This window comes from Aquarana catesbeiana, linkage group LG01 (assembly GCF_042186555.1).
Source record: "Aquarana catesbeiana isolate 2022-GZ linkage group LG01, ASM4218655v1, whole genome shotgun sequence".
Taxonomy (NCBI): domain Eukaryota; kingdom Metazoa; phylum Chordata; class Amphibia; order Anura; family Ranidae; genus Aquarana; species Aquarana catesbeiana.
In genome coordinates this window covers 888,770,585-888,794,144 of record NC_133324.1, presented here as the reverse complement: position 1 = coordinate 888,794,144, position 23,560 = coordinate 888,770,585, and the positions used below count along the sequence as shown (strand labels likewise).

At 44.2% G+C, this 23,560-nt stretch overlaps 1 protein-coding gene across 1 annotated transcript in view; it reads right to left on the bottom strand.

Annotated features, from left to right (window-relative positions):
* Nucleotides 1-18,712, bottom strand: part of MFSD10 (major facilitator superfamily domain containing 10) — a 73,650-nt gene extending 54,938 nt beyond the window's left edge. Inside the window, exon 1 of the mRNA XM_073610877.1 lies at nt 18,418-18,712. The gene's annotated coding sequence lies outside the window, so the exon portion shown is untranslated. The remainder of the gene's footprint in view (nt 1-18,417) is intronic.
* Nucleotides 18,713-23,560: the final 4,848 nt, after the last annotated feature.

Here is a 23,560-nt window from a genome sequence, read left to right as displayed (position 1 = left end):
TTATGACGCCATCCTTGTCTCTACAAACCAGCAAAGCCAATTCTAAAAAGCAATGCAAAGAGCCTTGATGATGTGCAATGTGCAGTATCCCAGAACCAATCAGAATTAAGGCACCATTCACACTTGAGTGATTCATAACTGCGCACAAAATCGTGTGTTGTGCTTCCAGTGACATTCACTGTTAATGGCACCCAAAACAAGGTAAGCAGAGAAGCATTTTTTCTGGAAAAACGTGCAACAAATGTGTTATGCACAGTTAAAAAATGGGTGAAGCTTAACATGCAAAAAGCTAATGCAAAAAAGGGAAAGAGAAAAGAAAAGAAAATTGTATAGGAAAAGAAATGAAAGAGATAAAGAAAAACAAACGAAAAGAAAAGGAAAGGAAAAGAAAAAAAAAGGAAAAGAAATAAAAGGTAAAGACAAAGAAAAAAACAGTTAGGTACCTGGTAACTCCTTTTCCAGGGCAGCATCTGAGAGGTAGGAGGAGCCTATCTCTCAGATGCTGCTCTGGAAGACGACTTGAGAAAAATAAGAAAATATGATTTTGTAGAAAACAAGACACCCATAAAAATTAACATGCAATTGCTCGGCCCCCATTCACATGAATGGGTCATCTTCAGCTTTGGTACAGCTTGCTGAATGTGACATGCCATTATGCTGCTGCCACAACATGTGTACATTATACAGCGAATGAGTGCCCTTGTTTAGGTGGGCAGTTGCTGGGGGGATATAGGGACAGAAAAGCGCGGCTCAACTGCCTGTTTTTTTGACAGCCATGGCTTTCTGCTTAGAGCCCCCTTGTGACGTCATTGACCGATGCATGCTGGGTCAGTGATGTCACAGGGGGCGGGGTCACCTGATGTTGCCGGGCGGCCCCACCCTTAGCTTTTTAAGAACTGTCAGACGGCAGGAGCAAACTTTTTTTTCCCCACTTTTTCAGGTCGGCGGTGGTAGTGGGCGTCGTGATTGGCGATGGATCTGCATCAAGGGACATTGTTTTGTTTTTTTTAATAAAGAAATTAACTGTCTTTGTGTTTTTATTTCTTTTTGACACTCTTTTTGGTGAATGAGTATGGGGTACAATGTACCCCATACTCATTCACGTGGGGGGGCGCAATCTGGGGGCCCCCTTGTTAAAGGGGGCTTACAGATTCCGATAAGCCCCCTGCCTGAAAACCCCCACAACCACCGGCCAGGGTTGTGGAGAAGAGGCCCTTGTCCCCATCAAAATGAGAACAAGGTGCTTTGGGGTGCAGGGGGCAGAGTCCCCCCTTCCCCAAAGCACCCGCCCCATGTTGAGAGCAAGTGGCCTGGCACTCGCTCGCCCTTCCCTGGACTGCCAGGCTGTATGCTCGGATAAGTGTCCCACCCCCTCAGACAGCTTATGAGTCATCCGTTAAAGTGGTTGTATACCCTCATTTGTAATTTTTACCTACAGGTAAGCCTTATTACTATAGGATTACTATAGGATTATAAACCTGTACGGTTTAGGAGATTTTCACTTTGCATGCAGCTGCTGACGTCAGCGGTGCATGCGCTCTGAATGCCCGGCTGAAGGTCCGGCAGGCGCTGCCGGACCTTGCTGGGAAGAAGAGTCCCATGCGCATGCGAGGGAGTGAGGTCATCGCGGCTCCAGCCACTCAGAGCGCCGGAGTCACGAACAGAGGGCAAAGTGTCAGCTTCCTCGGCGTGGGCTGGGCTGCGATACGGGGGCTTCGATCTAAGGTAAGTATTTCATAATGAGCTAGTATGCGGTGCATACTAGCTCATTATGCCTTTGCCTTGCAGGGTTTTTTTTTTTTTTTTTTTTTTTTTTAGATGTGCGGGTATACAACCGCTTTAAGAACATGGCGGCCAGCTTTCCGGCCCACTCCTTAACAACTGGTTAATGTAAAGACACCGGCTCCAAATATTTGCATCAGAGCCACATCTAAATCGCAGCTGTACAGCTGCTTAGAAAATTTGGAGTGAAAACTGAGGGGAAATTTGCATCGGACATGTGCGAATCTAGCCTTACAGACAGCAAAAAAAATACTGGTGTCAGTGGTAACTTATCTGAGAGGCAGAAATCGCTCACAGCTCAAGGAACCCCTAGCAACATCTGGAGGAACCCCATCTGAAAAAAGCAGGGGCTTGCCTAGGCTCTTGATCACATGATCTCCAATGAAGGCAATCTGAAGAAGAGTTCAAATCTACAGTCAGCACTGATGGGAGCATGAAGCTGCGTTTTCTTCATAGAAGGTATTTCAACCATTCTATTACTCTTTATTTAACCATCCAAGCAAGACAGTTAAAAGAGCTTTGTTTTAGCATTACAGAATATGTCCAATTTAACAGCTAAAGTGCAATTCTATGTTTTCATTTACTGCTTTATTTTTTTTTGTCACTTGTAGACAGGAAGCTTGAGGAAAGTAGAAAGTTACATGGCCTGGTACATCAAGTTCAGCCAACAGACAAAAACAAAGAAAACTTTTCATCTCTCAGTGCCCTGAGGACTCTCACTCTTGCCGTGTTGGAGTGCACATGTTTGAAACGCTTTTTAGGGCGTTTGACAGGCGGTGAGGAGACATTATACAGCTTTCTCATTGCCTAATATAGCCTTATAATGCCACACTACTATGTCACAATTGCATACTTGGCAGGCGGTTGTGGTGTGGCCCCACTGAGCTCAATAGGTGAGTGTGACATGTGGTGCCAAACTCTGCCCCCGAGTCAAAAATGACGCACCCGTGAAGCAAATTATTTTGGCTTTGGCAAGTGAACAGCTCCGCCTCAGTTGTTAAAGAGGAGTTCCACTCATTTTTCAGTTTATTAAAAGTCAGCAGCTACAAAAACTATAGTTGCTGACTTTTAATAAACAGACACTTACCTATCCCACGGTCCCACGACACGGTCACCCAAAGCCTCGCTCCTTTCCCCCTCCTCTCCGTGGCGCTGTCATTGCAACTGTTGGCACCTGGCTGTGACAGCTTGCGGCTTCACAGGCGGGTGTGTTGCACTGCACCCTCCTAGTGGCCAGGCAATCTTCTGGGACCTGTGACATGTCCCAGAAGATTGTAGAGAGGGAGGGGCCACCTAAGGTGAAAGGTGTTGCCGCCTAGGTGGCGAGAAGACGGAAGGAGGAAGTGGGACAGAAGGTACCGGTCAAGACCCGGTTTCCACTCCCCCCCCCCACCCCACCCCCCCAAAAAATGACAGGCCAAATTTGGCATGTAAGGGGGAAATTCCGCTTTAAATTTCAGTTTGGGTGGATGGCCGGGGGGACATTTTTATTGCCCCCCAACCGCTTGCCTGAAAGAGACCTAAGGCTTCATGCACATGGGTATCTGGCCACTGCTAAGAGCCTTTTAAAATCAACGACAGGCTGAAATATGCCCCTACCGTACATGGCTACATGCTGTTCTGAGCAGTACTCGTATACAGGGCTGTATGTATATAGGGATGTATACCCCAAACGCAGACCTTCTTCATTCAAGGCATACGTCCCTGGAGGCATACAGCCCAATACGTGATGATCGCTTGGAACAGCATCCAGTTGTGTACAGCAGCTGCATATTTTAGCCTGCCATTCATTTTTGACAGGCTGCTGGACGTGGGTTGTAAGCTGCACCTGTGCCTCTCCAAAACACCCCTTTTGTACACTGCATGGGCAAAACTTCCCATGTGCATGAGTCCGAATCCTTCAGTTGATCCCCAAAAAACACCCTTATAAAAAGGAGGTCCAATTTTCTCCAACAGGGAAACAATTCCCCAAACACAATAGGATACTCCCTACATCAACATCCTACGAGAGTCACAGAATGAAGCCGCTCAGCCACGGGCCTCACCCTGCTTTTAAAGTTCTTACACCTATTAAAAGTGCGTAAACCTCCCAGTTACTGGTCTGTGAACTCTCGCAGACTGGTAATTTATTGATTTTATGGCTTAACGCGGAAAAAAAAAAAAAGGTGCGGGTATACAACAGCTTTAAGAATATATCCTGCTAGAACAAGGAAGGGTGCAGATCTACAAAGTTGCAGTCATACAATTGCTAGGCTGCAGATAACAGTAACTAATGTGTCCTTTAACTGCTATTTCCAGCCATTAAAATGTTGACCTCTGTCCAATAACTATTTTTTTTACTATTTGCACTGTTAAAGTAAACTAATACTAATAAAGTTTGTGCAATGTGCGGTCGCTGCTGTGTACTGTGATGCTCAGACTTTCATTCTCACTGAATGTCTGGTGCTGAAACTTACAGTTCACAGAGAACCGCGGGTCGCTCACTCTTCAGCTGGCCCATTCTGAAAATATCTTGCATTCTTTTCAATGAATGCAAGGTGTTCTGTGATTGGAGGGGGGAGTGCGACGTTCATCCACCCCTCCTCCAATCACTGCAGCACGATGGTGTGAACTGTACTATAGGACAACAGGAAAGTGCCTTGTCTATGCAAGGGGACTGCATTAGACCAGGCTGTATGGTGCAATACAACATATATGGTGTGAACGAGCCCTTGTGGGGCTCATTCACACTTCTCCATTCCTGTGTGTTGTATTAATGAGCATTGTGTCATGAATAGACAGTCAAACACTCCCAGCACTCAGTGGTCCTCGCCTAAAGGGACAGCCAACCATTTTCACATATATGGTCAAAGTGTCCAGTGGATGGAGCCCTCCTTGGATGGGGATATCCCATGTGGAGCTACAGAAAACAAATAAGGGGAAGACGCAAACCCCTAGTGCATTATCCGATTAAAAAAGGAAATTTATTGATATAAAAGGCAACCAATGAAATGCATGCTCACAAAGGTGCGCAAGTATATAGCATATACATGGAAGGATGACATGAGGTGGAACATTTAGATCAGGGGTCTTCAAACTACAGCCTTATAGCTGTTCAGCAACTACATTTGGTAGCGTAATGACGTCAGGGTGGAGCCTCTGACGGTGACGTCATTACGCTATCCTTCCGCGACGGTGGGGAGACGAACGCTCTAGGAAATGGGGAGAAGCTAATAGAGATGCCGCGGCTTTTGTGTGACACAACCGCCTGTTATGATACTTCACTCCTGTAAGTGCAAACTCTCCTTTTATTAAATTGTCTGAATTGATATACAGCACCATGGGAGTCTTTATTTTTTATCTTTGAGTAACAATAGAACATCGGCTGGTCTGGACACCTATAAGTTTTGGGGAAAAAAAGAGAGAGAGGAGCGCCACTAAATAAAATCATTTATTCACCAATATAAAAACAAAGTATCAACTTACATTTAGGAGCGGTATATAGAACAGACAGATGTGATTCCTGATGGAAGAGGGGGAAGGGAACAGTCAGTGATTTCCCGGGGATGCCTCCAAACACGACGCAGTCTGGCGGGGAGGCCAGGACGGTACACAGCCTGTCTCTGCGGGAGGACGGAGCGGCAGCCCAGGAAGCCGCTGGCAATGTTGTCAATGAGGAGAAAAAACACAACGCGTTTCTGAGCATGCGCAGGGTCTGTACGGCACATGCGCGCTCCTTTATCAAGTGTAGAGTAGGGAAAACAGTGAAGAGCTATTTATAGCAGATCAAAGGTAATGGGTGGACGTTCACAGCTGATTGAATCAATGCCGGAGTGTCAATATATGAACCACGGACAATAGCAATGTTATATAACACGGCCAGAGCACATATCTGTATCTTTATGAGCAAGCTGGATGTCTGATAAAAGAAAGCTGGGGAGAAAGATTACTAGAGAACTATATATCTAAAAAGGGTGAATGATTAAAAGAAGATGTGTCTCAAAGATATGTATATGCATATATATCAGAGCATTTATGATAAACTATCATAGAAGTATTATAAAAATATATTATGAGGACATGATCACAAGGTAAATTGGATAATGAAAAAAAAAGGGGGGGGGGGGGGTTTAGAAGATGTGAAAGTTAATTAAAAATTGGATGAAAAGAATTATTATATGGCAATGTAAAAAATAAAAAAAAAATAAAAAAATGGATGATAAAAGAAAAAGGATATATATATATACCTATACATTCCCACTAAGGGAATGAGACAAAGGGAATTATCTTTGGTTTTGCATTTTAACTTACTGGGTGCTATTTTATTTTTCAAAGTAGGGGCCCTTCTGTAGGTGACTTTGGGTCTTTGACGCAGGGAGGTGTTCAAGTGGGGGTCTCGTTTAAGCATATTCCAATGTTTGGAAAGTATATGTTCCATCTTTCTGTGTTGGCTATGAAAACCCGTAATAAAGCGTACCTCCGGCTCTTCTTCCCTTTGTCTCATTCCCTTAGTGGGAATGTATAGGTGTAATAAACCATTGTGCTTAACCTGTGGCTTTGTGAACCATGGCCAAAAAAGTTTTACCCATAAAGGTAGACTCTTCACCTTCGACAAATTCCACAACTGTTCCAGCGACTATGTAGTGTATTGCCTTATATGCCCTTGTAAACTTTTGTATGTAGGCCGGACCATTTGCCCATTAAGACAGCGCTTTGGTAAGCACCGTCGTTTGGTTGAATTAGGTAGCGACAAACACAGTGTACCACATCACTTTTTAAAATACCATGCTCGCTCCACCAGAGGCCTACAAGTCTGGGTCATTGAGTCCATACCAAAAGATCTGTCTGAAGCCGAGCGTTTCTCGCGTTTGTGCGAGCGCGAAACGTTCTGGATTTACACCCTTGACACGCTTGCCCCTAATGGACTCAATGAGGAACTGGAAATTAACACTATCCTCTAAATATTCAGAATGGTTTCTGTTGTATTTGTCTTGGTTCAGCTTGCCTGCCCACTATCGGCTATTTGTTAATAATGTTATTCACGCATTGTTGCATATATCATTTTTATGCAAACAAATACATACAAACAATACATACAAACAAATCGCATACAAATGCGATCATGTATGCGATGAACTGGAAATCAACACTATCCTATATATATTCAGAATGGTTTCTCTTGCATTTACCTTTGTTTAGCTTGTTTACTTACCATTGGCTATCTAATAATGTTAGTCACGCATTTCTTGCACATATCATTTGTATGCGATTATGGGTGCTCCATAAGTCGCAATCCAATATATTTAATCTTTTTGTTTTAATTGTCGCACCAATAATTCAGGGGTGTGACATTCAGCATATTGTATGTATCATGTATAGCAATAATCTTTTATTTTTACTTTTGTTTCCATTTTTTCATTATTTTTTCATTATAATTTCTCCTATAATTTTTTCCTTTTTTTTTTTTTTATATATATATATATATATATATATTTCTCTACACATATATATATATATATATATATATATATATATATATATCCTTTTTCTTTTATCGTCCATTTTTTTTTTTTTTTTTACATTGCCATATAATAATTCTTTTCATCCAATTTTTAATTAACTTTCACATTTTCTAAACCCCCCCCCCCCCCCCTTTTTTCATTATCCAATTTACCTTGTGATCATGTCCTCATAATATATTTTTATAATACTTCTATGATAGTTTATCATAAATGCTCTGATATATATGCATATACATATCTTTGAGACACATCTTCTTTTAATCATTCACCCTTTTTAGATATATAGTTCTCTAGTAATCTTTCTCCCCAGCTTTCTTTTATCAGACATCCAGCTTGCTCATAAAGATACAGATATGTGCTCTGGCCGTGTTATATAACATTGCTATTGTCCGTGGTTCATATATTGACACTCCGGCATTGATTCAATCAGCTGTGAACGTCCACCCATTACCTTTGATCTGCTATAAATAGCTCTTCACTGTTTTCCCTACTCTACACTTGATAAAGGAGCGCGCATGTGCCGTACAGACCCTGCGCATGCTCAGAAACGCGTTGTGTTTTTTCTCCTCATTGACAACATTGCCAGCGGCTTCCTGGGCTGCCGCTCCGTCCTCCCGCAGAGACAGGCTGTGTACCGTCCTGGCCTCCCCGCCAAACTGCGTCGTGTTTGGAGGCATCCCCGGGGAATCACTGACTGTTCCCTCCCCCCTCTTCCATCAGGAATCACATCTGTCTGTTCTATATACCGCTCCTAAATGTAAGTTGATACTTTGTTCTTATATTGGTGAATAAATGATTTTACTTAGTGGCGCTCCTCTCTCTCTTTTTTACCTGGATGGATCTGAGTTTGACTTCTCTCTACAAGAAGAGCTGCCTTTCGTGAATCTGGCCACACAAATTCCCACAAGAAAAGAAAAGTTTTATTCCGGTGGTTTGTTTTACCTATGACTTATCCTCCAGGGATCCTCTCCTGCATTATAGACTGTTTCCTGGCTCCTGTCCAAGACTTCCAACACCGTCCTGATTACACTGTGATTGATCCAGCTTTTAGACTTTATAATTTTATTAACTTTTATAGTCATTTGCCTTATAGCCTCTGAGCGCCAGTTTACTTGTTTTAGTTATAAGTTTTGGGGAGACTGTTAATTGCCTGTGCTGGGGGAGATTGCTATCAGCAGTCACGCTTTTTGGTAAGGAAGCTACCTCACACTCGGGTGATGACCTGAAGACGCGTTTGACTTGTTTTGGGAAGATTGGTGTCACAACTTTTATTCTCCTGCAATTCAGTTCTCTTCCTTTGGGGGGCTAATTATACACAGACTTTTTCATTGATCAATAGGGGACGTTGCTTTAGTTTTATTTTTTCATTTTTTCTTTTTTGAATATTTTTTCTTTTTTTTTAGTAATCAAGTAATTTTTGGTTTCACCTATTATCAATCCAACTGTTTATTGTATTTATCACTTTCTTATTGATTATTCAAACATTTTTATTATCACAATTATCTTTATATCAATATTAGCGCTGCACTCACTTTGTTATTTATTCTATTGGAAGTTTTTAGTATTGAACTTTAGGTGCTGGCTGCTTTATATTTTATTATTTTATTATTTACCTCAGTTGTTGATTATCAACTAGCGCAGCGTTAGCCTTAGGGCCTTTTTTCTTTTACATCTCTCATCATGCCTAGTCATGTCTGTGAATGTCAGAGTTTTACAATGCATCATGGGATGTGAAGTTCCGCAACAGCTGGAGGGCCATAGTTTGAAGATCCCTGATCTAGGTGTTTCTAATCCCTCACATGCGAATGCTGACACGTTTCAGGGGCGCACCCCCTTCTTCAGAGCTGTGCTGACCCCTCGGATAATGCACTAGGGGTTTGCGCCTTCCACTCTTTTCTTTTTTGGTGCATTGTGTCATGCCTTACTGTGAGTTGCCTTACCCAGTGAAGTGACTGACCTCAGGTGATACACAGAGATGAAACAAATCCTCCTACATAAGGTGTACCTGTTTATCTGCAGTCTTCTCTTATCTGCAGCAGTACAAACATGAGAATTTATAAGGCGTGTTTGAGGGTTCAGAAAAAAGGTGGTGGAGAGAGCTGAAGTTACACTATGCACAGCTCAGTGAGGAGAACTCTGAGAGCTGATTGGAGAGACATGACACCCCCCCCCCTTCACACAGTACACAGTAACAGAGCTGAGGCTGTCAATCAGCTGGAGATCCCTCCCCTGTCACCTTTTTTCTCTTGGTGTCAGGAAAACTTGTCAGAAGTGATTCATGCTGATAGCAGAGGAATGATGCAGCAGACAGAAATGACACTTAGTGGTCTCAATTGAGACAAGTACACACTATAGAGGGATATGTTTGGTTCATATTTCATGTCTGAGGTTTACAACCACTTTGAGGCAGCCCATTTATTTTAAATAAACTGCCAACCAACACACAGGAACAGACCAAAAGACAGACCTGCAGCATTTTTCTGATGCATTGCACCACAGTAGTAGAGAGGAACCGTGTGTTGTGGTTCATTGCAATGCATGTGTGCTGGAGCTGTGTGTTAGTGTGCCATTCAAATTGGGGTGTAACGTACCTTTACCCCTTGGACAGAGTAGAGCGGGATTAGAATACCTGTCAAGATTTTATTGCTGTCTGTGCTCCTGTTAGGAATATTCACCCTCTCTATTTGTCCAGTTTACCATTATCACCGAGATTGAAGGTGAATGAAAATTCTAAATTTTGGGTTGTAATGAGAACAGGAAGAGAAGGGAAGTCTTCCAATGTGGCCCAGTTGCCACCTCATCCCTTTAAACCCAAACACAAATGAGTTACTCAGGTTCTGAGGCTAATTTAATGCAGATAAGGCACCAAGTGAGCTTAATTACCACCTTAATCACAATCAGCCACAGAAACTGGGTAATTAATGTGTGTTCGGTTTTAAATGGATGAGGTGGCAACCCTAGCTACAGGACAGGAAGTGAAGGCAAATCTCCATAATGGGACACAGATGGCAAAGAAAAAACTGACAGGGGTTATTACCCTCCATTACGCTATCCAAAAAATGAAAAAAGGACCATTCCCCTGGCTGTCATGCTGATCCAATGTCTTTACACATCACTGACCTGGAACAGGTATGCAGAGCTGGAAGTCTGACCTTCCTGATCTGAGAACTTCTTCCAGGTCGGAGACAGTATTGAAGTCAGTAATGGCAGTCCACATGTATCTCTCAGTACGGCTGGGTTCACACTTGTGTGTCTGCATTTCATGTTTATTTCATGGGTTGGGTTTCCTTTCCTGTTCACACCTGAGCGACTGTCACGCTTCAGCCATCAAACAACAATGTATGATGAATTAGGGGCTTGGAAACATGGCTGCCATACAGCGTGCATGAACTTCAGAACTACTGTGTAAGCTTCCCCGGTACACACAGCTGCTCATAGACAGCGATAAGAAAATGCCGCTGTGCGATGCACATGGACGCATGCTCTGAATGCCATCTGCCTACGTTTGGGGCATACGTCCATATGTGCGTGTGTGTATGCAAACCAGTAGCTTGTAATTGCTGTCTACGGGTGGCTGTATGCAGCAGCTGTGTGTTTTTATGGAGGTTCTGGAGGCTCATACACATTGTACAGCCCCTTTGCAGCCATGTGCATGAGACCTTAATTCGTTTTCATTCACTCCAATTGAAGTCTAGGGGGCCAAATCCCACTATATCACACCTGCACCACGATACAAGTTGCATGGCAGTGCGGTGTAATGATGTGATTGGGCCCCACAGGCAATGAATTTTGTCATTTTTATCCTATTTGTCAGTTTATTTTGTTATCGCTAAAAAGTGAAGGCAAATAACAAATTTTGGGTTGTTCCCAGAACAGGAATAGAGGGGAAATCTTCCGATGGAGACAGTTCTACTGACAATTAGGGATTCTCTCACTTTGGGATATGCTCTTACTTCCTGCTGTGTCCATGGGACAGGAAGTAAAAGGGAAATCTCCCCAATAGGACACAGATGGCATAAAAAAACTGACAGGATTAATAGGCATCCCTTGCTCAAAATAAAAAAAAAAAAAGTTTTTTTTAACTACTTTCCACTTGGGCCAATTCTGGGACTTCGCTCCTACATGTAAAAATCATAATTGTTTTGCTAGAAAATTACTCAGAACCCCCAAACATTATATATGTTTTTTTTAGCAGAGACCCTAGGGAATAAAATGGCAGTCGTTGCAACGTTTTATGTCACATGGCATTTGCGCAGCAATTTTTCAAACGCATTTTTTTGGGAACAGTTTCATGAATTAAAAAAAAAAAAAAAAAATACTAAAGTTAGCCAATTTTTTTGTATAATGTGAAAGATGATGTTACACCGAGTAAATGGATACCTAACATGTCATGCTAGAAAACTGCGCACACTCATGGAATGGCGGCAGACTTTCGGTACCTAAAAATCTCCATAAGCAACGCTTTACATTTTTTTACAGGTTACCTGTTTAGAATTACAGAGGAGGTTTTGGGATAGAATTGTTGAGCTCGGTCTAATGTTCGTGGCGACACCTCAACATGTGTGGATAGAACGCTGTTTACATATGTGGGTGAGACGTACGTACGTGTTCGCTTCTGCATGCGAGCTTGAGGGGAAGGGGGCGCTTTAAATTTTCTATTTTATTTTTCTTTTTTTTTCTTTTTACACTTTTCCTTTAATTTTTTTTTTTTAATCACTTTTACGCCTATTAAAAGGAATGTAAACATCCCTTGTAATAGGAATAGTGCGTGACAGGACCTCTTTATGGAGAGATGTGGAGTCAAATAAGACCCCACATCTCTCCTCCAGGCTAGAAAGCCTGAGGTAAAAAAAAAAGGACAATCTCGGCATTCCAGCCGAGTACAGGACAGTATTTACCAGGCCGGGCGTGATGTCATAACGTCCCGCCCAGGCCTCCAAGAGTCATAGGGGACCAACTGTTCCTCAAAAATCTCTATGGTCAACTTTCGGCACATTCCTTCTCCGACTCACAGGTAGAAGCACCGGGACCGGCTGAACTACCGCTATGATTGTTCTTACGATGCAGGGAATCGCCAGCTGAAAAGAACGATACCCGGTTGATGCCTGTGGGTGCAGGCATCAACCCGGTATAACCACTAAAATGGGAGGATGTCCATGTACACCATCCCGGCGGGAAGTGATTAAAGGCTACATTTTTTGAATACATTCTCTACATTAGGGTAAAAAGTGGAGCTCCCACCCTAAATACTTACCTGATTCTGATCTTGATCCAGCGCTACGCCCAAGAGCAGCGGCACTGCTCTTTCTCTCTCTCCCCTTTACGGGACACAGAGCAGCAGGAGTCATTGGCTCCCGCTGCTGTCATTTAAATGCAGTGACGAGGGCGTGGGGGACAGGGTCTAGTCACGATGTCTGTGTAAATAGACGCACACGGTGCAGCTTGAGATCGAGCCTGCATAAGTGCCCCCATAGAAAGCGGCTTGCTATGGAAATACTCAGCGCGGAGGGGGGGGGCAGGAGCGCCGGCGCGGGGCCCAAGAAGAGGAGGATTGGGGCTGATCTGTGCAAAACCACTACACAGAGCAGGTAAGTATATAAGTATACCATGTTTGTTATTATAGATAAAATTATTTGAACCTTTATAATCCCTTTAGGAGTGTGGTTTAGGGGGTGAGGGGCACGTGTCCAGCTATGGAGGAGAGCGGTAACACCTGAACAGGGCTGTGCACTTCCCGGGCCGTTCTCCTGCGCTTACTGACACACATGACTGGGTCACCCACCTATGTTCACCTCGGACAAACAGTGCAATCCTGCCAGACCTACCTCATGGTCAGATTAGCAGCCTTAATTTGCTCTGAGCCCATCAACAGAGACCGGGCCAGCAATTTCCAACATGGTGCCAGCTAAGGCTGCTCCGAAAATGACCCACCACAAAGACCTCACTATGTCCATGCACCAGCAAGGTGAATGTTTTGGAAAGACAAGGTTCTACTGGACCCAGTAATTACTCCATGGTATACAAAGATCTCCTGGTTTCAGACCCTTCCCGGCAGTGAAATAGGGGCCCCATTTTTTTTTCTTCTCACTCTTTCTACCTCTTTCCTACTTATTTCCCTGTTTTGTAAGTGTTGTTCCTTAAAACGTTAACATTTTTTGTAGGGTTTGCTTTTCCCGCAGACGAATCAGTTCATGACACCAAACACAGGGCCTTTGTCTATGGGACGTCACTCAATACGTAATACACATTAAGTGAATGATACTGTTCTAGTGTGCCTGATTATCCTGGTTCCAGTATAATTATGTTTTATTGTTGTCTTGCTCAATGGAATTGTTCTGTGGATGTTTACCTTTTTTCTTTGCCAATCGAAAATAAATGAATTAAAAAAAAAAAAAAAAAAAGTGTGGTTTGGGGGTGCAGACTATGTTTTGTTTTATGCCCTATATATGAGCGTACCATGAAATGTGTTTAGAAAGCAGTCGTGTGTAGCTGGGAGGGTTTTTATAGAGGCTCTAGACGTGCCTCCATGTGACTTGTATAAAGGTTCCGGTGTGACACGGTGCATTTTAGGCCCATAGACGTCAACGGGAGTGAATGAAAACAAATTAAAGCAGAGTTTCACTCAAAAGTGGAACCTCCGCTTATTTGCTTCCTCCCCCCTCCGGTGCCACATTTGGCACCTTTCAGGGGGGGGGGGGGGGGACCTGTTTTTGACAGGTCCTGGTCCCCACTACCGGGAGACGGCGCCATCCCTCAAAAGTTCAGCCCCCTCCTACGCCACCGGGTCACTGCACGCGCAGTAGAGAACCAGCTGTGAAGCCGAAAGACTTCACTGATGGTTTCCCTTAGTGGAGATGGCGGCGGCTGCACCCAACAGCTGATCCGAATATCGGCTGGGGTGCCGTCATCACGGGCTCCCTGGACAGATAAGTGTCCATATATTAAAAGTCAGCAGCTACAGTGTTTTTTTTCCCCCCAGGCGGAACTCCTCTTTAGGGGGTTACACACATGGCTGGAACATTGTGTGTGAGATCTTAACTTGTTTGTATTCACTCCCATTGGAGGGAGTGTTATAAATCTTGTTGTTTTTTTTTTGGGGGGGGGGGGGGGTTGCCACCTGTGTTCCATTGGGTAGATTTGCTTCACTTCCTGTCCCATAGCCAAAACAGGAAATGAGAGGAAATCCCTGGTTGTCACCTCAACTGGTGTCCACACTGAAAGATTTTTCCTTTATTCCTGTTTCTTTCACAATTAGCAATAACAAAATAAACTGACAAATGTCACACCTGCACTTTTATCCAGGGCCCCTTTCACATGGAGCGGGGATCTCACGCTGATTGGGGTAGCATGTCACATCTGTGCCCACTGAGTTTATGCAGAGTGGACATGGGCAGACCCAACTGAGCTCTATGGGCAGCCTGATGTAAACATCAGGCATTAGGCGTCCGTTTACAACCAGCTAGCTCTGATCTGGTCTGCCACAACAAAAAATAGATGCAGTTCTTTTTTCGTTTTTTCGTCATGAGGTCAGCAGTCTAAACAAACACATGTCCGTTCACACTCCTCTGTCTATAAGGCTCCATCGACCTCCAGATCAGATCTGCCCCGCAAAACCGACAGGTCGACCTGATTGGAATGACCATGTGAAAGGGGACAAAGTCACACGGAAGCGAGGTGCATTTGTGTGAATAGGCCCCATAGACAAGAATGAGATTCCTCCTGTTGTGCATTGATTTGTGATGGCTGAAGTGTGACAGATCATACAAGTGATAGCGCATGAGCACTATAAGTCCTCATTTAGACTTGTTATTGCATTTTTTAGCACCCCCCAAAGTGCCGGTTCACATTAGTGCGCTCTGGAGATTGCATGTGACCCGCACCGCACTGCGACGCGATTTTAGCCATACAGATAGTATGGCTGAATTTGCATCACATTGGGAACAAACTCGCACAGGACCCTTTTTTTGGTCCGCACCAGAATTGGATCGCATGGGTGTTCAAATGTGAACTGAAATGGGGGTGTCATTAAAGTGGAGTTCCACCCCAAAAAAAAAAAAATTAATTAACGTGTTTAAAAAAAAAAAATTAAAAAAAAATTTGAAGAAAATGTTTTTTTTACTCACCTCCAAATGCCTGTTGCTAGGGGGTCCCTCGTAATCTGCCTCCTTCAGCGCCTGGGCTCCTGATGTCACTTCCCTCGGCGCAGGAAGGGAGATCACCTCTTTCCCTTCCCTCTGTCAATCATCTGGGACACGTGACCGGTCCCAGATGATTGTGCGGCCAGTCACGGCACGCGGCTCGCGCTTGCGCAGTGGGTGCCTGGCTGAGCCCACAGTTAAAATGTCGGCGCCGCCGGGAGGAGGGGGGAATGAGCGGGGCTTCGATCCCCTGCATGGCTGGACCCTGGGACAGGTAAGTGTCCGTTTATTAAAAGTCAGCAGCTGCAGTATTTGTAGCTGCTGACTTTTATTTTTTTTTATTTTTTTTTAAGGGGAACTCCACTTTAACATTGCATTGACACTCCCAGCAATTCGCATATGGCAGTGTGATTTGCCTTGCAAGTCACGAGCGATGTGGAATCCGCAGTGGATTCGCAGTGTTCCTGCATTGCACCTATGTGAACCGGGACTAAATGCCACTTCAGTTGCAAATGGCAGTGGATGGGGCTGTTTACATGCCGTGGTCGGAATCCGTCACACCCATGGCAAAAAAAACTACCCAACCTGTATCGATCGGTTGAACGGGGAAGTGCCACAGACGTCCTGCAATGCACATGGTTGTGGTATGTTTGTTGCCAAAAGTTAGTTTAAAACAGGTGGTGGGGAGTCACATCCACCTCCTCGCTGCCTGTCAATGGCCTCTGAAAACTAATCTGAACATGGATCGCTTTTCAGAGGAGGAGATTTTGACACACATCTAAATCTAGTCTAAGGCCCCTTTCACACGGGGCGATTATCTGCGTCCTCCATGCACTGCCATCTTTTACTGGCACAGGTGTTGCGTACATCCCCATGCCGGCATCCCATTGTTGTCTATTGGGACATGCGGCTGCTTAGGCACAGGTGTTGTGTCCCAATATGATATGCAGGTGTGGCTCCCCGAACATTTGGGACCTGCATGTCATATTGGGACACAGCGGCTACGTAGACGCGCGTCCCAATAGACAATGGGATGCCGGCATGGGGGTCCACGCAACACCTGTGCCAGTAAAAGACGGCCTTGGATGGAGAACTCAGCTAATCGTACTGTGTGGACGAGGCCTAAGCCCCCATTTACACAGGTGTGACTTATCATGCAACTTGAGCTCCAAATCACATGACAAGTCGCACCCCATTGCCGGCGATGGAACCTTCATATGTCGCAGCGATAACGAAAAAGGTTTCTGCACTACTCTGATTTCATTGCGACTTGCATAGACTTCTGTTAAATTAAACCGCAATTAAATCGGCAGTGCAAATCGCACTGATCTGCGACTTTGAAATTGCTCTGAAGTAGCACGATTTCAAAGCCGCACCAGAGTGAACCCGGGCTAAGGCCTCATTCGCATCACAACGTTCCAGCATTGGGCGCAGGAGCACACACATTCCGGAACGTGTGAAAAACACTAATTATTCATTATTAACCACTTCCCGACCGGCGCACGCCGATGTACGTCGGCAGAATGGCACGGACAGGCAAATGGGCGTACAGGTACGTCCCTTTAAATTTGCCGCCGTGCCATCGCGTGCGCGCGCTGGCCGGGACCTCCGTGAGTCGGATCACGGGTCCTGCGGACTCGATCGTTTTACGGGGAGGAAGAATGGGGAGATGCTAACGTAAACAAGCATCTCCCCGTTCTGCTTAGTGACAGTGTCACTGATCTCTGCTCCCTGTCATCGGAGCAGAGATCAGTGACGTGTCACACACAGCCACGCCCCCCACAGTTAGAAACACGCCCCCAGGACACACTTAACCCCTACACTGCCACCTAGTGGTTAACCCCTTCACTGCCAGTGTCATTTACACAGGAATCGGTGCATTTGTATAGCACTGATTGCCGTATAAATGACAATGGTCCCAAAAATGTGTCAAAATTGTCCGATGTGTCCGCCATAATGTCGCAGTCACGATGAAAATCGCTGATCGCCGCCATTACTAGTAAAAAAAAAAAAAAATTATTAATAAAAATGCCATAAAACTATCCCCTATATTGTAAACGCTATAACTTTTGCGCAAACCAATCAATAATCGCTTATTGTGATTTTTTTTACGAAAAATATGTAGAAGAATACGTATCAGCCTAAAACTGAGGAAAAAAAATGTTTTTTTATACATTTTTGGGGGGTATTTATTATAGCAAAATGTAAAAAAAAATGCGTTTTTTTCAAAATTGTCGCTCTATTTTTGTTTACAGTGCAAAAAATAAAAACCGCAGAGGTGATCAAATACCACCAAAAGAAAGCTTTATCTGTGGTAAAAAAAGGACGTCAATATTGTTTGGGAGCCACGTCGCACGACCGCGCAATTGTCAGTTAAAGCTACGCAGCACCGAATCGCAAAAAGTGCTCTGGTCTATGGCCAACAAAATGGTCCGGGGCTGAAGTGGTTAATTGGTAACAGATGTGTTTTGTCGTGTGACAAATGCGCGAAAACATGCGAAGCTCAATGCCCCGAAAAGGTGCGGCAGCTTTTTTTGGCGCGTTGTTTGCGCAGAAGGCAGCTTATTCAAGTGAATAGACCTACCCTTTGTGTTTCACATATTTGTTTCATGCGTAGATGTGAATGAGGCCCTAAAAAAAAATAAAATGCACCAAAAACGCAGGAATAAAAGCCCAGGACAATGCAGAGCCACAGGTGTGACCATAAAGTTTACCTCATCCCTTCCACTGCTACAGTACATGATCGCTGTACTCATACTGCCTTCTACAGACAAACCCTATTACACTCTGTGGGGGGGGATACACTGCACCGCCCCCTAATGGCCGCACTCTGCACACCTTCCTGAGACCTCCATACCTGATACATCACCACCCCGTGTACGTGTCCGGGACAGCCCCTCCCCCCACAGCGATGATCAGTAATGGTGTCCCCGTAGACCCAGAGTGCACCCGTCAGTGATGGTGACCCCCATACACCGCTTATGTCCCACACTCACCACACTTCCTGGCCGCTGTGTGATCGGTGTATGGAGAGTCCTCCCTTCTCCCTCTCCTCCTCCTACCGATCCTCCTCCCCGCCATCACCCGGCTCCATCCTCCCCTCACACTCATCACTGAGCTATGACGTCCTCTCTTCTCCCCATCTCCATCCATACAATGTATATGAGGGCCTAATACTCATCACTGAATTATGACGTCCTCTCTTCTCCCCATCTCCATCCATACTATGTATATGAGGGCCTAATACTCATCACTGAATTATTGACGTCCTCTCTTCTCCCAATCTCCATCCATACTGTGTATATGAGGGCCTAATACTCATCACTGAACAATGACGTCCCCCTCATCTCCTTCCTTACTCCGTCCATACTGTATATATATATATATATATATATATATATATATATATATATATATATGTCTAATACTGATCACTGGTGTCTCCAAAGTGGGAAAAAAAGTAAAAATAAAGGCATTTTTCCTCAGTGTTGAATATAGTGGGGAGAGATTAGATTGGACCTCTGTCATGTTTTTATTGCTGTCTGTGCCCCCCTAAGTTTATACTAGCGCCAAAAGCAGGCGTTTCCCCCGCGTTTGGGAAGCCTCGCACAGGCCTGCCATTGCAGCTGACGGTGTTGTCAAATTTGCATCAAAATTGATCCGCCACGTAGCATCCGGCTTTACGGCTCACCAAATGGCCTCCGTTCATGTTAATGCAAACACGCCACAGTAGCTCCTATGGCGTTTACAGCGTGTTTTAGGGTGCGTTTAGAAAGCGTTACTAGCCGAGGTGATAGGACAACAACAATCCGTACCACAGAAAAGCAGCACAGAGGAGGCGTCTGAAAAGAGTTATTTACCACAACACAAATGCTTCAAAAACGTGTCAATAACACATCCTGATGTGATAAGGACTTGTTCACACTTGCTCAAAAATACTGACGCTTATCAAACACGCCTATGCGCATTAAGACCCCTTTCACACTGAGGCGTTTTTCAGGTGCTACAGCGCTAAAAATAGCGCCAAAAAAAAACCTCAGCTGCAAACCCAGTGTGATGCCACCCGAGTGCTTTCACACTGGGGTGCTGCACTGGTAGGGTGTCACAAAAAGTCCTGTCAGCAGCTTCTTTGGAGCTCCTCCACCGTTCCTGCCCATTGAAAACAATGGGGCAGCACTGGCAAAGCGCCGCTGCAGTGGCGTTTTGCGGGCGGATTTAACCCCTTTTCGGCCGCTAGCGGGGGTTAAAACCACCCCGCTAGTGGCCAAATAGTGCCGCTAAAATGACAGTAAAGTGCCGCCAAAAATGGCGCCGCTTTACCGCTGACGTCCGGGGCAGCTCAGTGTGAAAAGGGTCTAAAAGGTGCCGTTAATAAGCATTAAAAATAACTCCCTCAAACACCCTATGCTAGGGTGACCATATTTCCAAAGTGCCATTTAGGGACCCCCCCCTTCCCAAAAAATATGATTTCAAAACCCTCGCCGATGATGGAATCTGTCACTCATTTCCCTCCTGCGTGGCTATCATAGAACGCTAGGAGGAAGTGATGTCACTTTAGAACAGCGGTCCCCAACCTTTTTTGCATGGGGGACCGGTTTCGTGGAAGGGGGGGGAGAAATGTAGTCTCTGGGTTGACAGGGAATTCGGCGGCGGGTGATTTGTCAGGTGGATGGCTGATGTTAGCACTTCAATCATCCTGACACCATGCTTGAAGCTTCGAGCCCAAAACCCCCCCCCGGCAAAATATTTTTTAAATCACTTTTTTAATATGTTTCCACAGTGATTCTATCTATATATATACTGTCAAACCATCCAATGGCTGGTGTCATAACGGATCACATGTGCAACATTATGGCAGTTGAAGATTAACCACTTCAATACCAGGCACTCCCCCCCCCCTCCTACCCAGGACAATTCTCAGCTTTCAGTGCTGTAGCACTTTGAATGACAATTGCGCGGTCATACAACACTGTACCCATACTATATTGTTATAATTTTATTCCCCAATAGAGCTTTCTTTTGGTGGTATTTGATCACCTCTGGGGTTTTTATTTTTTGCTAAACAAACTAAAAAAGACCCAAATTTTTTGGAAAAAAAACGTTTTTCTTAGTTTGTCATAACATTTTGTTTTCTCCTTCACTGACGGGCACTGATGAGGCAGCACTGATGGGCACTGATGAGTTGGCACTGATAAGGTGGCACTGATATGCAGTACTGATGGGCACCGATATGCACCACTGATATGCAGCACTGATGGGCACTGATATGCAGCACTGATGGGCAGCACTGATGGGCACTAAAAGGTGGCACTGATGGGCATTGACAGGTGGCACTGATGGGCCCGGCCAGCGGCACTGATGGGCACTGACAGGCAGCGCTGAGGGGCTGTGACAGATGGCACTGATGGACACTAATAGATGGCATTGATGGGCAGCACTGATGATGTACTGACAGGTGGTACTGCTGGGCACTGATTGGCACTGTGATGGGCAATGATTGGCACTGTGGTGGGCTCTGACTGGCACTTTGGTGGGCACTGAGAGACTTTGAGGGGGCACTGCTGGCAGCTGTTGGGCACTGATTGGCACATCTGATGGGCACCTCTCATGGGGGCTGCGCTGATAATCAATGTGCTGATTATCAGCACAGACCCCCCCTCTGACAGGGAGAGCCGCCGATTGGCTCTCCCTGTCAGTCCAATCCGAGGAATGCCGTTTACAGGCACTTCCTGGTTAACACAATGATCACGTGGTAAGAAGCCTCTGTCAGGACTCTGCAGCCCTGATTCATGGGAGTCAGCACAGAGAGGGGAGGGTAGAAACTGGTAGGATCAGCCAGCTATTTCATACACCGCACAAGCACTGTGCTCTATAACAGGCTTTAAATATACAAAATATATTTTGTTATAAAAACATCTTTATTGGAGTCCAAAGTTTTAAAAGAAACAGGGAGACAATGTATGTTGTCCACATTTCATAAAAAACAATTCAGTGCACATGTACAATATACACATAAAGTAGCTACTGTAACCAGTGTGATGCTTGTTGCTCGATATGTTTCACTTTTCACTTCTTCAGGAGCTTATAAAGCAATATGTAGCTACAAAAAGACAAATACAATCAAAATAAAAAATAAACAACAACAATAATTCCAAAAATTTGCATAAAGAATTATTAGTAAGTATGCATGACCGTAAATAAACATTTCTGTTATCAAAGTAAATGTGTATCAAAAAGATATAACAACATAAATAATATGTTCACTGAATATCCATGAGGGTCTGAGCACTATACAGAGGGACACACAACATGAACATAAAACTCACAATGTATATGGAATGTAATCAAGCTAATGCACACTACTAAAGGGTCCAAAACTGATGTATGAAGAGGTGCCAACAACAGTGGCGGCAATTGATGGCAGGGGGAGCACAATGGGGCCGCTGGAAATACTAGAAATGTCAAAATAAAAGGGGGCTATATATATATATATATATATATATATATATGTGTGTGTGTGTGTGTGTGTGTGTGTGTGTGTGTGTAAAATATATATGTACTGAGGAAATATATCAAGGATACATAAAGGCCTCAATCAATTAGATATACAGGTTGGGTTTACCTTAAATGTCATTCAAATGCTCCTTCCACAGAATGTAGAGGGTAGCAACAGAGCAATCTGGAACTATTTCTTCCAGTGATGAAGGAACAATTTCATGAAGCCATGATGAATGCGGACACATTAAATCAATAGCGTCCCCCAGGCCACCCAGTGTCCCATCTGATAACAAATAGAGATCATGCACCCATCAGCAAGACCAACATACACCTAAGAAGGGCCTGAAGATCAAACCTACCAAGCGTATCCTCAAAACTCACCGCATCTGTCAGAACAAAGACATAGCAGCCACCAGGCCAGATGGGACTGGTGGTGCCAGCCACAGAGCCGGCCATGGAGCCTGAGGTGGCCGCTATGTCTTTGAAGGATATGCTTGGTAGGTTTGATCTTCAGGCGCTTCTTATGTGTATGTTGGTTTTACTGATGGATGCATGATTTCTATTTGTTATCAGATGGGACACTGTAGGTGGCCTGGGGGATGCTATTGATTTAATGTGTCCGCATTCATCATGGCTTCATGATATTGTTCCTTCATCACTTTGGAAGAAATAGTTCCGGATTGGTCTGTTGCTACCCTCTACATTCTGTGGTGGAAGGAGCATTTGAATGATATCTAAGGTAAACCTAACCTGTATATCTAATTGATTGAGGCCTTTATGTATCCTTGATATATTTCTATATCATATATATATATATATATATATATATATATATATATATATATATACCCTTTTATTTTGACATTTCTAGTATTTCCACCGGCCACATTGTGCTTCTTCTGCCATCAATTGCCACCACTGCTGTTGGCACCTCTTCTTACATCAGTTTTGGACCCTTTAGTAGTGTGCATTAGCTTGATTACATTCTATATACATGGTGAGTTTTATGTTCATGTTGTGTGCCCCTCTGTATAGTGCTCAGACCCTCATGGATATTCATTGAACATACTATTTATGTTGTTATATATTCTTGATACACATTTACTTTGATAACAGAAATGTTTATTTACAGTCATGCATACTTATGAATAATTGTTAATGCCAATTTTGTTTGCATTATTGTTGGTATTTTTTATTTTAATTGTATTTGTCTTTGTAGCTACATATTGCTTTATAAACTCCTGAAGAAGCTGAAAAGTAAAACATGTCAAGCAACAAGCATCACGCTGGTTACAGCAGGGCTTTTTTCTCAGGGAATAGGTGCAGGAACTCCCCCCTTCCTAGTCACCCTTCATCTCTGCCCCCCTACCCGTCTCTGAGCACCATCCCTTGATTCCACCCCCTACCCACCTCCCATTACAGCACCGTTCAGACAATACAGAACCAAGTATTTTTTGCTACTCAGTAATTTCTATGAAATTTGTTAATGAAAACAAGAAAGACCCACCCCAGCAACAATAGACTCCACCCCAGCAACAATAAATCCCCCACGCAACAAAAGATTTTTCCCTTAGCAACAATGGACCTCCTTCAACAAAGTACCACCCCAGCAACAATAGACCCTCCAGCAGTCAGCAACAA